Source organism: Mauremys reevesii, linkage group 1 (assembly GCF_016161935.1).
Source record: "Mauremys reevesii isolate NIE-2019 linkage group 1, ASM1616193v1, whole genome shotgun sequence".
NCBI classification, from domain to species: Eukaryota; Metazoa; Chordata; order Testudines; family Geoemydidae; genus Mauremys; species Mauremys reevesii.
In genome coordinates, this window is record NC_052623.1 from 337,395,973 (window position 1) to 337,411,665 (window position 15,693).

General features: G+C 43.4%; 1 protein-coding gene across 18 annotated transcripts in view; it reads right to left on the minus strand.

The window, feature by feature from the left end:
* Positions 1-15,693, minus strand: part of MAGI2 (membrane associated guanylate kinase, WW and PDZ domain containing 2) — a 1,074,597-nt gene that overhangs the window by 474,059 nt on the left and 584,845 nt on the right. The gene's annotated exons all lie outside the window — the stretch shown is intronic.

Sequence of the window (15,693 nt, forward strand, 5' to 3'; positions counted from 1 at the left end):
CTGTGTTCCTTTCCAATACAACTAGGTCTCATAACCTGGATTGATAATTCCTATTTTTCAAATGTTTAACCATTTTATTTTATAATCTACACAAACCAGTCTCTCTCTCTCTCTTTAAAAATAATAAAAGCCCAGATCCTGCATCCACTGTAGTCAATAGTAAAGCTCCCATTGACTTCAATAGCGACGGATCGGGCCACGGTACACAAACTCAGTGGAGTAATTCAAAATAATATTAGCCAGTGCTGAACGTACAATAGTTCAATTGTTTTTAATTCATCAAAATCATGGGTTGCATATCACTGCAGAGACATGACAAAGTTTAACAGTATGATCAGTTTGTGTGCACACTTTCTCTGTATTTCAGATATAATTTTGTCCGAAAACCATAACAACAAATCACAATTTTGTATGAAATAATTAGCTCTCTCTGTAAGGCAAACTGCAGGAGGTTTCAATTACTGCATTGCATATGCCGGGAAGCCACCAATATCATGTTGTACTACCTGGAAAACAGACAGCAGAAAATTGAAGGGGCCAGGAAAGAAAGACTTTTCTTTAAGCTTAACCTAAAAATAAATAAAAATAAATAAATAATTCAAATGCTACTGCAGGGAAAACAGTATAAGATGAAGTATAATGTTCTTTTAACCAATTTAAACCTAGTATTACATTTTATTTTAATGCTTAACTTTCACCTAGAAATTCTAGGTACAGCCAGTACAACACACCTCTTTGTGTTACTAACAGTATATCAAGTAAGCACACTCAAAAACACTTGGCCAATATACAAAAACTAATATTAATTAACCAAAAATTAGGCCTAATGCCTGGGGTTCCCAACTTTGTAATATTTAAAAACTGGACACTCCAGCAGCAATGCCGAACCTTCCCCACCCTGCTCTTCCTCCCGAAGCCCCACTCTGACCCGCCTCTTTCTCCCCACAACTCCGCCCCCCCCATTCTCTCCTCTTCTCCCCTTCCCCTGATCCTCACTGCTATTCCCCTCTCTCTACTGCCCAGGTTGGAAAGTACTTGCCTGCGGAGCCATGGCTGGAAGCTGCAGCCGTCTGACACAGGCAGCCCCTGCTGAGCAGAGGTTGGTGCAAGTGATGACCCGGCGCCTTCCCCTCTCGCAGTAACTGGACTTTGTGTGTCTGGTCAGTAGATCTGACTGGACACTGTCAGGACCTCTTTTGGCCGGATTTTCCAGTTGAAAACCGGGCACCTGCCACCCTACCAATGCCACACCTTCAGACGATCAACAGCAAAACCTATCTCCGTCTACACAGGAGTAAGGAGAAACAGGTGTGTGTGCGCGCGCGTGTGTGTTAAACAATCATGAAATAACTAGGGAAAACCAAAAATTCTTGTGGGTTTCAAAAACACCACAGAGAGAAACTGTTGGGCAGATGTCCTCAGGGAGGGAGTTCTACAGACAGGGCTTTCCTTCTAAGGCAGTCCAGCCAGTCCTAGACAAATGGAGACTCAAACTCAGAAGGAAGCACAAAGACAACCGAGTTGATCTCTTGTGCTATGGCAGGACATTAGGCAATGGATCAGTACTCAAACCTAGATTATCAAAGGAATCAGACAATCCCAAGAAAAGGCTGCAAGAATCTTTTATAAAGAAAATTGTTAGGCACCCTATATATAGGGATTGCAACTCTCTCTATATAATAAGACCTTAAAGCAGTGGTTCTCAAACTGTTGATCATTGTGGGACGCAGGTTGAAAACCACAGTGTCCCCCACCTAACCCCCTCCCAAACCCCTATGGCTCAGCACCCTCTGCCCAGAGACCCCTCCACACAGTGGGGCCAGGGGCAGAGAGCTGGGCATGGGGTAGGGGAGGGACCCTGACCCTGGACCCTGCTGCACGGGGACCCTGGATCCCCCAGTGGGAGGCTGTGGTGCAGCCAGGACCCTGGCCCTGGATCCCACCTCAGGAGCCAGGGAGCAGCCAGGACCTGGAACCCGGGTATCTGGGAGCCTGTGGCCTTTAGCACACAGCTGAGCTGGGCCGCACAGCTGTGTGCTAATTGGGCCGTGGGTTGAGAACTGCTGAAATAAAGGCTCTGGAAATGGCTAGTAGGGGATGGGCAGGCGGTTGCTGTAGGTTGCAGGCAGCCCAGGGCACACTGCAGCCTTGAATATGCTCATCCCTGCCAGAGGCGACCCATAGCAGTAGCTAGTGGGGAGGGACGTGCCCCCCCCCATTTCTCTGGACAGACATCCAGAAGCGAGGAGGCAGCACTCCCCCTGATGACAGCACTCTCAGTCACCCCCTTCCCTTTCCCCATCCCATTCCTTCCCCCTTCCTCTTCCCACCCCATCCCCTTTCTTCTCCACACTGTCCCCTGCCCGGCTCTTCCTCCTGTCCTATATCATCCCTCTTCCTTCCCCACTGCCTCTTCCCCACGCCACTCCTTTGCCCTGTTCCCCCCCTCCGCCCCCTCCCCCCCCCACAGGCACTCACCAATGGCCCGGTCAGTGGTGCTGACTGGAGCTGCCAGGATCCCTTTTTGACCGGGTGTTCCAGTCAAAATCTGGACACATGGTCACCGTAAGTGCCGGAGAAATGGGTGAGGTTTTTTTGGGGGGGGAGGGGGCAATGCCTGCTCAAACTACACCCATGCTGGCACAGGTTCCTGCAGCGTGGGGAGTGTGTGTTCCTGCAGCGTGGGGACACAGAGACTGGAGCAGAAGAAGCAGGCTGCTGGGTGAGGCCCCCCACCTCACCCAGCTCTGGCCCCGGCCCTGCCCCCTGCCTGACTGGAGCAGCACACTTTGAATTATTTTTAGGACACAGCTGGGGTGCTGGGCCACAGCTGTGTGTTAATGGGGCTGCATGTGGCCCATGGGGTGCACATTGAGAACCACTGCCTTAAAGTGTATCTGTTACATTACTGGAGGATGAGCATAAGCCATTAGCGTGAGAGATCTCCAAGAGGTAAAGGTCAGCTGAAATATTTGCCTGTATTAATTTAAAGAGATGAATTATACTGGTTGTACCCCAGTATTTCTATGCAGTGCTCCTCATTTTTCATTTGTGGACACACACTATCAGCCTGTAATGTAAACAGGTGGAGTTCTCACTCTTCTCCAAAAAGAGTACCCACAAACTGTATACTGCCTTCAGTGTTAACAACAGAACATCAGCCTAAGCTCTCTCTTGAACTTGGCAGTAGTGACGCAAAGATGATGGTCAAGTTTATCAACCAAAGAGCCGATATCTTCAAACAACACACATCATCATCATCATCATTATTATTATTATTATTATTTTATAGCAAATGTAGTTTCAATAAAATCCTAATCTTGACATTAAAGTTTTCCCAGGATAAGCCTGCAATTAGTTTTTCAGCTGGATAGAAAGGCAGTTTTTTATAGGGAAAAGCAGCAAAGAATCCTGTGGCACCTATAGACTAACAGACGTTTTTGCAGCATGAGCTTTCGTGGGTGAATAGGGAAAAAATACCTCCATTTGACTATTCAAAATTACTTCATATTGGGATTTGAAATTGAATACAAAACAGCCCTGATAGTTGTTTTTATGAGTATATGGGGAGGACAAATGAATTTGGCCTATTGTGGGTGGGAGGCAGCATCTCCTGCCTAATGGTTAGGGTCCCAGGCAGCCATTACACCTGACGGTCTCTGCTGACAATCTCACCAAATGGGTGCAATCCACAAGCAGTAGCTCGTGGTTACAGTCCTTGGGGGCAACCTCTGCTTGCAGTCCATGCGTGGCATCTTTTCCTAATGGGTACAGTTCCCAGTGGCAACATCAGCAAGTAGATTCAATTCGCAAGCAGCAGCTCAGCCTAATGGGTACAGTTCTTGTTGGCAATCTCAACTAGTGGATTCAATTCATGAGCAGCAGTTCCACCTATTGGGTGAAATTCTCAGAGGGGATAGGGGAGCCTGGGCCCTCCCACTCCACCAGGTTCCAACCCAGGGCCTTGGGAGGCTGGTTTGTCTTCACCCACCCTGTGATATCTGGCATTAGCCTCATGTTAGCTTCCCTGGGTCACTTCCTCCCTCCCTCCCTATCCCAGCCAGACGACATCTGGCACTGGAAAGTGCTGCCTTCAGGCTTCCTGCCCTAGTCCCAGTCTTGGGGGCTGCAGCTTCTTCTTCTCCCCTCTTCCTCTCCCCCTGCCCCGTTCCCTGGCTCGGTGCGGGATCAGGTCACATCTTTCCCTGGAGCTCCCTGAGCACATCCTTTGATTGAGCCATCCGGCTCCCTTTTAAACCCCGCCTCCAACCCGAGTATGCTCGGCACAGGCAGACGGGCAGGGCCTCCTGAGCCCAGAGTTGCTCCTTAACACCCTCCTGTCCAGTGAGGGGTTAATACACCTCATCACACATGTACATATATGGACTCAAGTTTCCAAACCACAGTTTACCCTAATTTGTGTGTACAAATTGTGTATATATATATTGTGATAGACCCAGGCCAGGTGGGTACAGCAGAATAGCAGAAGGCAGATGAAGGTGCTAAAGGAGTTGGCCGATGAGATTGCAGAGCCATTGGCCATTATCTTTGAAAAATCATGGCGATCGGGGAAGGTCCCGGATGACTGGAAAAAGGCTAATGTAGTGCCCATCTTTAAAAAAGGGAAGAAGGAAGATCCAGGGAACTACAGGCCAGTCAGTCTCACCTCAGTCCCTGGAAAAATCATGGAACAGGTCCTCAAGGAATCAATTCTGAACCACTTAAAGGAGGAGAAAGTGATCAGGAACAGTCAGCATGGATTCACCAAGGGCAAGTCATGCCTGACTAACCTAATTGCCTTCTATGATGAGATAACCGGCTCTGTGGATGAGGGGAAAGCAGTGGATGTGCTATTTCTGGACTTTGCAAAGTATTCTTGCCAGCAAGTTAAAGAAGTATGGGCTGGATGAATGGACGGTAAGGTGGATAGAAAACTGGCTAGATGGTCGGGCTCAATGGGTAGTGATCAATGGTTCCATGTCTAGTTGGCAGCCGGTATCAAGTGGGGTGCCCCAAGGGTCGGTGCTGGGGCCAGTTTTATTCAATATCTTCATTAACGATCTGGAGGATGGTGTGGACTGCACCCTTAGCAAGTTTGCAGATGACACTAAACTGGGAGGAGTGGTTGATACGCTGGAGGGTAGGGATAGGATACAGAGGGACCTAGACAAATTAGAGGATTGGGCCAAAAGAAATATGATGAGGCTCAACAAGGACAAGTGCAGAGTCCTGCACTTAGGACGGAAGAATCCCATGCACTGCTACAGACTAGGGACCGAATGGCTGGGCAGCAGTTCTGCAGAAAAGGACCTAGGGGTTACGGTGGACAAAAAGCTGAATATGAGTCAACAGTGTGCCCTTGTTGCCAAGAAGGCTAATGGCATTTTGGGTTGTATAAGTAGGGGCATTTCCAGCAGATCGAGGGAAGTGATCATTCCCCTCTATTCAGCACTGGTGAGGCCTCATCTGGAGTACTGTGTCCAGTTTTGGGCCCCACACTACAAGAAGGATGTGGATAAATTGGAGAGAGTCCAGTGGAGGGCAACAAAAATGATTAGGGGGCTGGAACACATGACGTATGAGGAGAGGCTGAGGGAACTGGGATTGTTTAGCCTGCAGAAGAGAAGAATGAGGGGGGATTTGATAGCTGCTTTCAACTACCTGAAAGGGGGTTCCAAAGAGGATGGATCTAGACTGTTCTCAGTGGTAGAAGATGACAGAACAAGGAGTAATGGTCTCAAGTTGCAGAGGGGGAGGTTTAGGTTGGATATTAGGAAAAACTTTTTCACTAGTAGGGTGGTGAAGAACTGGAATGGGTTACCTAAGGAGGTGGTGGAATCTCCTTCCTTAGAGGTTTTTAAGGTCAGGATTGACAAAGCTCTGGCTGGGATGATTTAGTTGGGTTTGGTCCTGCTTTGAGCAGGGGGTTGGACTAGATGACCTCCTGAGGTCCCTTCCAACCCTGAGATTCTATGATTCTATGATATACTGGCCACTGGATTAACAGTTTTCTGTTCCCTGACTGACCAGAGCAGGGGCTGCTCCAGGCTAATGAGAACACCTGACTCTAATTAACCTGTAAAGAGTCAGGTGAGGCCATTCAGTTAATGTGACCACCTGACTCTAATTAAGGCCCTGCTGTTACTATAAAAAGGGCTCACTCCAGTCAGGCAGGGTAGAGACAGGGAGCCAGAGGAGAGGAAGTGCGGCTGAAGGGCTGGTTACTGAAGACACCCTCAAACCATCGTTAAAGGAGCCCTAAGGTAAGGGTGAAGAAGGGAAAAGCAGGAGAGCTGTGGGGAAGTGGCCCAGGGAAATGTAGCAACTCTGGCAGTGAAAGGTTGGCTGCCAACAACTGCTACCATTAGGGTCCCTGGGCTGGAACCCGGAGTAGAGGGCGGGCCCGGGTTCCCCCCAACCCACCACTACAGGAACAGCTCCTGGAAGGGGAAGTCAGGTCCCTGTCAGGACAGGAGGCTGAACAGAGACTGTGGGAGTTCTCTCACCAATCTCCTTGCAGCCTATGATGAAAAGGGCTCAGTAGACTGTAACCCTGGCCCTAGAGAGAGAAGGGCTACGTGGAGGGTCACAGTGAGCCACTGAGGCTAGCATAAACCGCCTAGAAGCGCAGGACCCACAGGAGCAAGGTCAGAGCTCTGCCACTATATCTATATCTATCTATCTATCTATATATCTATATATCACACAGACACAATACAGCCCAATCATGCTTATTTAGAACTTTTCATTCACAGAATTCAAAGTGTTTTACAAAGCTGGGTTAAGTATTATCATTCAATTTTACAGATGCAGAAAATAATTGAGGCACAGAGAGGTGAAATGATTTGCCTAGTATTAAATAGAAAGTCAGCAGCATAATTAAGAATAGAATCTGTGTTTCCTTACATCCAAACCTGTGATTTAAGTTCTAGACCAGTGGTTCTCAAACTTTTGTACTGGGGACCCCTTTCACATAGCAAGCCTCTGTGTACGACCCCCCCTTATAAATTTAAAACACTTTTTAACATATTTAACACCATTATAAATGCTGGAGGCAAAGCAGGATTTGGGGTGGAAATTAGCAGCACGCGACCCCCCATGTAATAACCTCGTGACCCCCTGAGGGGTCCCGACCCCCAGTTTGAGAACCCCTGTACTTGACCATACAATACATACTCAAACAGAAAATTCTAAAGCAATATGCTAAGGAAGGAAAAATGAGATATGGTCACTCTGCTGATGGGCTGTCTCTCCCCAATGTAATTTAGACACTGTGGTCATTCATTGCAATCAAATAAGTTTGAAATATAGCAGTGCTCAACTGTTCTTTTGCTGGAAGTATGTCCTACATCCACAGGACAATACGAACTCAAATGCGTCAGTGAACTCAGCATGATACATAATCCAATTAAAAACACAGCACATCCTCCACTTATCTCAAACCAAAGAACATGCAGCTGTAATAAATCTAATTACAAAGTGATGATGTAATAGGCAGATGCTATCTATTGTTTATTCACAAGGCCAAGTTCTCATTTAAAAACGTGTTACCAATTTCACTTAGGCTGCTGCCATTCTGATAGCTTTGCTATGAAGCAGAACCTGTGTTTTGCAGTGCATCCTTTCCTTGTACTATGTGTTGTTTTTTTAAAAAATGAAGAAGCCCATCAGTTATAAGCAAGGTAGCTCATGTCTCTCTCCAGCATGTTTGGCTATAGACAGATTTAGTCTTTTGTTCTCTTTTAATGGCCACATGATGTTCCTTTAAATAAATCTCAAATGCATGACAAGTTTGCCCCAATTACATCGAGCAACATTAACATCTGGGCATGCCCTTCCTGCAGTACTGCTGAGTTTTTCACCTGAGTATTGGAAAATGAAAAAAAAAGTGATTATTATCTATCTTCAAGTTCCATCTGTGGTACAAGGAAAAACAGGGCAAACAATGTGATTAACAGGCTTCAGCTTCTTCGAAGTAAAAAGTGGAACAGAATGTCACCTGCTTTCAGTAATTCCATTTCTCAGAGATCTAGGGAAACTATTATTAGACAAGGAGGATGAGTAAATTCTAATTCAAAATTTTCCAGTTCACAAATTTTTATAGTTCTATCAGCCAGGATGTGAATGACAACTTGTTTTACAGTTGGATGATGGTAGGACTCAAAGTGAAGATATTGATTCATGCTGTATGTGTAAATAAAGAAAAACTGTTCAAAGATTAGCTCAGCTTCTGATGAGAGTCTGCAATCCAGTAAAAGTGATGAACTTTGTTTCTGAATTGTTACTGTAATACTAATGGAAGGATGACTTTGAGGTAAGAACAAACTTTTTTACTAAGGCATGTTGGAAAGCAGGCTAACATCATCCAAACAGTTTGATGTCAAGTTAGGTTTAAAAGAGATGGTTGTTTTCAAAAAGACTTTAGATATTGTGCAGAGGAGTGAAATGCATCATGAAAATGGACAATCTGCAGGAATATGCAAGTCTCTAATTTACTTTAACTGGAAAACTAAGCATTCCTACAACTACTCACATGTATATCTCATGACAACCTTCTATTTTTCAGTAGTCAGCACTGTAACATACCCGCAGTACATGAATTAATATGAAATGCTATGCTTATTCCTCCTATAGAGGAGGAAATTAGTTTAATAGCGTGGTAGACTCCCTACATAGTTTGTGCATTGTAAAAACAAGTAGGTATTAGAAGTGGTTGAAATTTTTTTGACAGAAAATGGAGTTTTGTCAAAATCAAAATCAAAATATTCCATGGGAACCTGTCAATTTTGATAAAATTTCCAATGGAATAGTCTAAAAATGAATTGTTTCGACTTTCTCATTTTTACTTTTATTATTTGTATTACTGTACACCTTATATTAAATTACAATATATTGTATATTACATACAATATTTAATATTGTATGTGATAGAATAATATTTCAATGTAATCCAAACATCTTTCAATGTTTCCAAATTGATTTTTTTCCAGAATTTCCATTCTGCAAAAAAAATGTCAAAATGTCAACTTTTCATTCGGATTCAGAATGGGAAATAAAAGGAGTTCAAAATGTTGGAATTTTCTGTGATCCGGAAATTCTGGTGACTCTAGTGGATATTATTGTTGCAAACAATTAATTTCCAACAGTAATGGGTAAGTTTGATCTTCAACTTAAAATGCCACTATAATTCACGATTTCTTTTTAACTGGGTTGGCCACTCAGACAGGATATTGGACTAGCTGGTCCACTGGTCTGATAATGACTACAAATATGTTCCTATCTTGGATATATGTATGAAGTTTTTTACAAGTCACTTTTCTTCAAGGGTGGTTTCACTTTGAGGTGGGCTATGGTTCTTTGGAAGATATTGGAAAACGTGGGGCCTCCAAAGCACCTCACTGAACTCATCACAAGTCTCTACCATCAACAACAGACCACAACAAGAGACCATGGTATGAACAATATCAGGTGACAGCAACTGGTTTCCCACTGGACAGACTATGAGTCAAAGGTGTATTCTGTCCCCAAGCCTTTTCTACATGTCGCTGGAAAGTTTTGACAAGGCTGAAGGAGCTGGGATTTCCTTTGTTGGGCACCTCTTAATCAATCTCAGATATGCTGATGATACCATGCTCTTCGCTAAAATTACCAGTGCAATGCAATGAATGCTGGAATCTGTAAAAAGAAGTTAGTAAGGAATATGACTATCCCTGAATGTGGCAAAAATGAAATGCATGCATGTTAACATGATTAACAAAAATAGGATGGAAATACACATCATGATTTAATAGTCAAACTGCAGAGGCAGTAGATTCATTCAATTATCTGAGGTCGTACATATCCAACCAAGGAAGTTGTTCCAAAGAAATTGGAAGAAAACTAGGAATGGCTCACTCAGCCATGGCTTCCTTTACAAAAGTCTGGAAAAAACTGGGCATCTCAATATGTATGAAGAGTCACCTGGTAAAAATCATGTGAATTGTAGGAAGTTAATGCTACTGACAAGACAATTAAAGCCTATGAAATGTAGTACTGGCAAAGACTCTTGCATATCACCTGGTGGAAAAGCAGATGAATGTTTATGTTTAGAAATATTATTGGAGAGAAACAGACCCTGTTGTTTGAAATCAACAAGTACAAACTTATTTACTTTGGTCACATCAGATGTAGAGATGGAAATAACCTCAAGAAGGTTATCATGGAAAGAATGGTGTGGGGTCATTGTAGTAGGAGATGACCAGCGAGAAGATGGATAGAAGGTGTGCAGTGTAGTCCAGCAGATCACTGGGAGGTCAGCTCTGATGGCTCAAAGCTAGCAATGGATTGACAGGGCTTTGAAAATTATGCTATGATATTCCGACATGCATCAATAGACATGAATAAATGAATTTTACTTACTTAGGGTTTTTAAAGAGTTCTCAATGTGCAATTAAAGCACCTTAAACTAAAGCAGCCTGGAATAAAATTAGGGCTTGGCAGAATTCAATTGTTTTTTTTATGAATTTGACAGATAATATCAAGTTCATTTTTAAGCTTTTTTTAGATTTTTATTGATTTAAATTTTCACACTTGTCAAAATATATAAAGTAAATATACTTAAATCTAACTCTAATAAATTCTTAAGCAGCATTTTTATTACTTTGGCTATCTGTAAATTTTGATTATTGAGAGGAATATTTTTTCATCGGCTTCTGCGTGTGCAGTGAAACTGACATTTACTGATAAAATCTAATACTTCCACACCTAAATAAAATGGACAGTAGCAAAGTGGAAACAAGTAGCCTGGAAAGAAACATACTGTTCATTGAATAAATCAGCTCCCACCTCATTCTCTTAACATTTGATTAGATGTTAAGAGCTGCACTGGGAGAGCTTTTGACTAAGATTAGACAGGATCCAGGTCATTAAGCTTTAATGTTTGAATATAATGCTTTCCTCAATACAGTGTTGGGTTTCCTTAGCTTCCAAGAATAGTGTTCTTTCTAGCATAGCATTGCATTCCCCTTTCAGGGTATAAAGAGTCCAATAATGGAGTGGTCTTCAGGATCAACTGAGGAATTCAGGGCTTCCCTCTTAGGCTGGGCCTCATGGTCTGGACTCTTGTATCTTCAGGGCCTTCCATCACTTAGGTTCCCTGCTGAAGGACAGGGTTTTGTAGTTGGTTGATAGGGGATCTTGGGCCCATCTTCTCCACCAGACTCTGAATCAGATCCCAATGGTAGGGAGCTATGCCCTGCACCCTCTGGTGATATGCAGCCGACTCTCTAGATCACTTCATACCAGTGCCCTCTCTTTCCACAAGGTAAAGTAAAGAACTGAACACAGAATGAAGTGTCTGACCTTGAAAGAGTCACCATTCCCTTCTTTGCAGATGTTGTCAGATCACTATTGTCAGGCCTCAGGCAGCAAGATCTTCCCAGGAGCTCAGAGTGCAGGTTAGCTCACCTCCACTGTCTGCCTGCCATTGAGCTACTCTGCTTCCCTTCTTAAGCTCCTCCTCCAGGCCGTGCAGGGTTTTACATGTGTGGTAGGGCAGGGCCACCTGGGCCCAGAGCAGCTCCTTACTCTTTCTTTTCCAATATGAGGTTTGTATACCACATCACACCTTCCTTGTTACGAGGTGTCATTTAGTGGTCACTTGGGACCTCTTCCAATGCCCACTGAAGTCATTGAGGAGCCTTTACATTGACTTCGACTGACAATGGATCAGTCCTTCTGTACCCCATCCCAATTCTCGCACATTAGAAGCAATCAGGGGCAGCTCCAGGCCCCAGCACGCCAAGCACGTGCTTGGGGCGGCATGCCGCGGGGGGCACTCTGCCAGTCGCCGGGAGGGCAGCAGGCAGCTCCGGTGGACCTCCCGCAGGCGTGCCTGCGGGAGGTCCACCAAAGCCGTGGGACCAGCGGACCGCGGGACCAGTGGACCCTCCGCAGGCACGCCTGCGGGAGGTCCACCGGAGCCACCTGCTGCCCTCCCGGCGACTGGCAGAGCGCCCCACGCAGCATGCCGCCCTGCTTGGGGCGGCGAAATATCTAGAGCCGCCCCTGGAAGCAATGTCCTAAAACCTCCAACAGATGAAACCCTGAAGAGTGTTCAACACTCTCTGGTTCTTCCTGTGTGTTTCTCTGAGGGAAGGGCATCTCACCATCTTTTCTCTTTTCCTTAAACTCTTATCAGATACCCAGTACAGGTGAGAACTCTCCAGCATACATCCATCACTAATAGCTCTTCGGTGGGAGACTATCTTTGTGCTTTTAACAGAGGTATGCAAAATATTTGGAATGGAAAATGTCTGAAATGCAGGACTGCGTGTTCAAATCTGCCTACAAGGATGCACATGCAGGAGTCCAGTTTGGTAATGGCTTTTGTGTAACGGGTTCTCTGTCACCCAAAGTCTTTAAATAAATTAAGTTTGGATCTTTTTCTAAATGATTTTCTCATGGTCAGCCAAAAGTCACAGACTTGATGCAGGAACCACATGGTGAAATTCTCTGGCCTATGTTATGCAGGAAGTCAGACTAGATGATCATAATGGTCTCTTCTGGCCTTAAATCATTGAACTCCTGAATTTATTACCCATTTTGAACACAAAAAAGCCCATTTTCAAGCAAAACTGCTTCAAGTGAAAATCTGCTCTTTTTCAAGTAAAGATGCCTTTGTAGCAAATATGTGTGAAAATGCATGTTTTAAATGTGAGCCTTTTTGCTAAATTTCAGGAATGTGAAGTCTCCTGAAATGGATAAAAAAAGGCATCACTTTTACCCAACCTTAAAAGATTAACCCTGAGCAAATCTTTAGCTCTTTACTTTGTGAACTTTGTCCATTTTGTGGGCCAGATCTTCAGATGGAATGATGCCAATTCATAGCAACTGACTGGTCTAGAGAATTTTAAAAATGGCTTCTTGGGAAACAAGATTACACACGTACATATCCGTAATTTTTCAGTTACTGTCTGACTAACACACGTACTACAAAAGATTCAGCCAATTCAAAATAAGTTAGCTATTGATGGGTCATTTTCATAAAGCCGACTTTGTGGGTCACCTCCCCAACCCAATTTGAATATGATTCCATTACTCTAGTGCAACATTTTCCACCATATGCTGAAAAACATTAACACACACTCCTGTTCTCTCAATTATAATTGAACAACAACATCTTGCACTTCTATAACAATTTTCATCCAATGACTTCACAGCACTCTGCAAACATTAATTCAGTCTCAGTACACCTCTAAAAAACACTAAATTATAGCTAAAGGAATAGTGTTTATAAAAGTATAACCTGCAGCACATGGAGGTTGCTTGGAATAGAGCTCAGAAATTTTAACTTCTAACTACCAGACATCTCTGCCTCAAATTCCTTGTTCATGTTACCAACAATTCATTTGCCTATCATGTTGTGCCATGATTTCCCCAAACAGAGGGAAGAATAACATGAACTGATAACCTAGGGTTTTTTATTTCAAAAGGGCTAACTTAAAAAAATTAAGGAAATTAGTTAGGGAAGTGGATTAGACTTTAGAACTTGTGGATCTAAAGGTGGAGGAGCCCTGGAATTACTTCAAGTCAAAGTTGCAGAAGCCTGCATCCCAAGAAAGGGGAAAAAATTCATAGGCAAGAGTTGTAGACCAAGCTGGATGAGCAAGCATCTCAGAGAGGTGATTAAGAAAAAGCAGAAAGCCTACAAGGAGTGGAAGATGGGAGGGATCGGCAAGGAAAGCTACCTTATTGAGGTCAGAACATGTAGGGATAAAGTGAGAAAGGCCAAAAGCCATGTAGAGTTGGATCTTTCAAAGAGAATTAAAAACAATAGTAAAAGGTTCTATAGCCATATAAATAAGAAGAAAACAAAGAAAGAAGACTGCTAAACACTGAGGATGGAGTGGAGGTTAAGGATAATCTAGGCCTGGCCCAATATCTAAACAAATACTTTGCCTCAGTCTTTAATGAGGCTAATGAGGAGCTTAAGGATAATGGCAGGCTGACAAATGGGAATGAGGATCTGGAGGTAGATATTACCACAGCTGAGGTAGAAGCCAAACTCGAACACCTTAATGGGACTAAATCGGGGGGCCCAGATAATCTTCATCCAAGAATATTAAAGGAACTGGCACATGAAATTGCAAGACCATTAGCAAGAATTTTTAATGAATCTGTAAACTCAGGGGTTGTACCGTATGACTGGAGAATTGCTAACATAGTTCCTATTTTCAAGAAAGAAAAAAAAGAGTGATCCGGGTAACTATAGGCCTGTTAGTTTGACATCAATAGTATGCAAGGTCTTGGAAAAAAATTTGAAGGAGAAAGTAGTTAAGGACATTGAAATCAATGGTAATTGGGACAAAATACAACATGGTTTTACAAAAGGTAGGTCATGCCAAACCAACCTGATCTCCTTCTTTGAGAAGGTAACAGTTTTTTTAGACAAAGGAAATGCAGTGGATCTAATTTACCTCTATTTCAGTAAGGCATTTGATATGGTTCCACATGGGGAATTATTAGTTAAATTGGAAAAGATGGGGATCAATATGAAAACTGAAAGGTGGATAAAGGAACTGGTTAAAGGGGAGACTACAACGGTTCATACTGAAAGGTGAACTGTCAGGCTGGAAGGAAGTTACTACTGGAGTTCCTCAGGGATTGGTTTTGGGACCAATCTTTTTATTACTGACCTTGGCACAAAAAGTGGGAATGTGCTAATAAAGTTTGCAGATGACACAAAGCTGGGAGGTATTGCCAATACAGAGAAGGACTGGGATATCATACAGGAAGATCTGGATGACCTTGTAAACTGGAGTAATAGTAATAGGATGAAATTTAATAGTGAAAAGTGCAAGTTCGTGCATTTAGGGATTAATAACAAGAAATTTTTTTTATAAACTGGGGACACATCAGTTGGAAGTAACAGAAGAGGAGAAAGACCTCGGAATATTAGCTGATCACAGGATGACTATGAGCCGCCAATGTGATATGGCCATGAAAAAAGCTAATGCGGTCTTGGGATGCATTAGGCGAGGTATTTCCAGTAGAGATAAGGAGGTGTTAGTACCATTATACAAGGCACAGGTGAGACTTCATCTGGAATACTGTGTGCAGTTCTGGTCTCCCATGTTTAAGAAGGATGAATTCAAACTGGAACAGGTACAGAGAAAGGCTACTAGAATGATCCGAGGAATGGAAACCTGTCTTATGAAAGGAGACTCAAAGAGCTTGGCTTGTTTAGCCTAACCAACAGAAGGCTGAGTGGAAATATGATTGCTCTCTATAAATATATCAGAGGGATAAATACCAGGGAGGAAGAGGAATTATTTAAGCTCAGTACCAATGTGGACACAAGAACAAATCAATATAAACTGGACATCAGGAAGTTTAGACTTGAAATTAGATGAAGATTTCTAACCATCAGAGGAATGAAGTTCTGGAATAACCTTTCAAGGGGACCAGTGGGGGCAAAAGATATATCTGGCTTCAAGACTAAGCTTGATAAGTTTATGGAGGGGATGGTATGATGGGATAGCCTAATTCTGGCAATTAATTGATCATTGACTATTAGCAGTAAATATGCCCAATGGCTTGTGATGGGATGTTAGATGGGGTGGGATCTGAGTTACTACAGAGAATTCTTTCCTGGGTGTCTGGCTGGTGAGTCTTGATCAGCTAAACCCTGAGCATGTGGGCACCATATTTGAG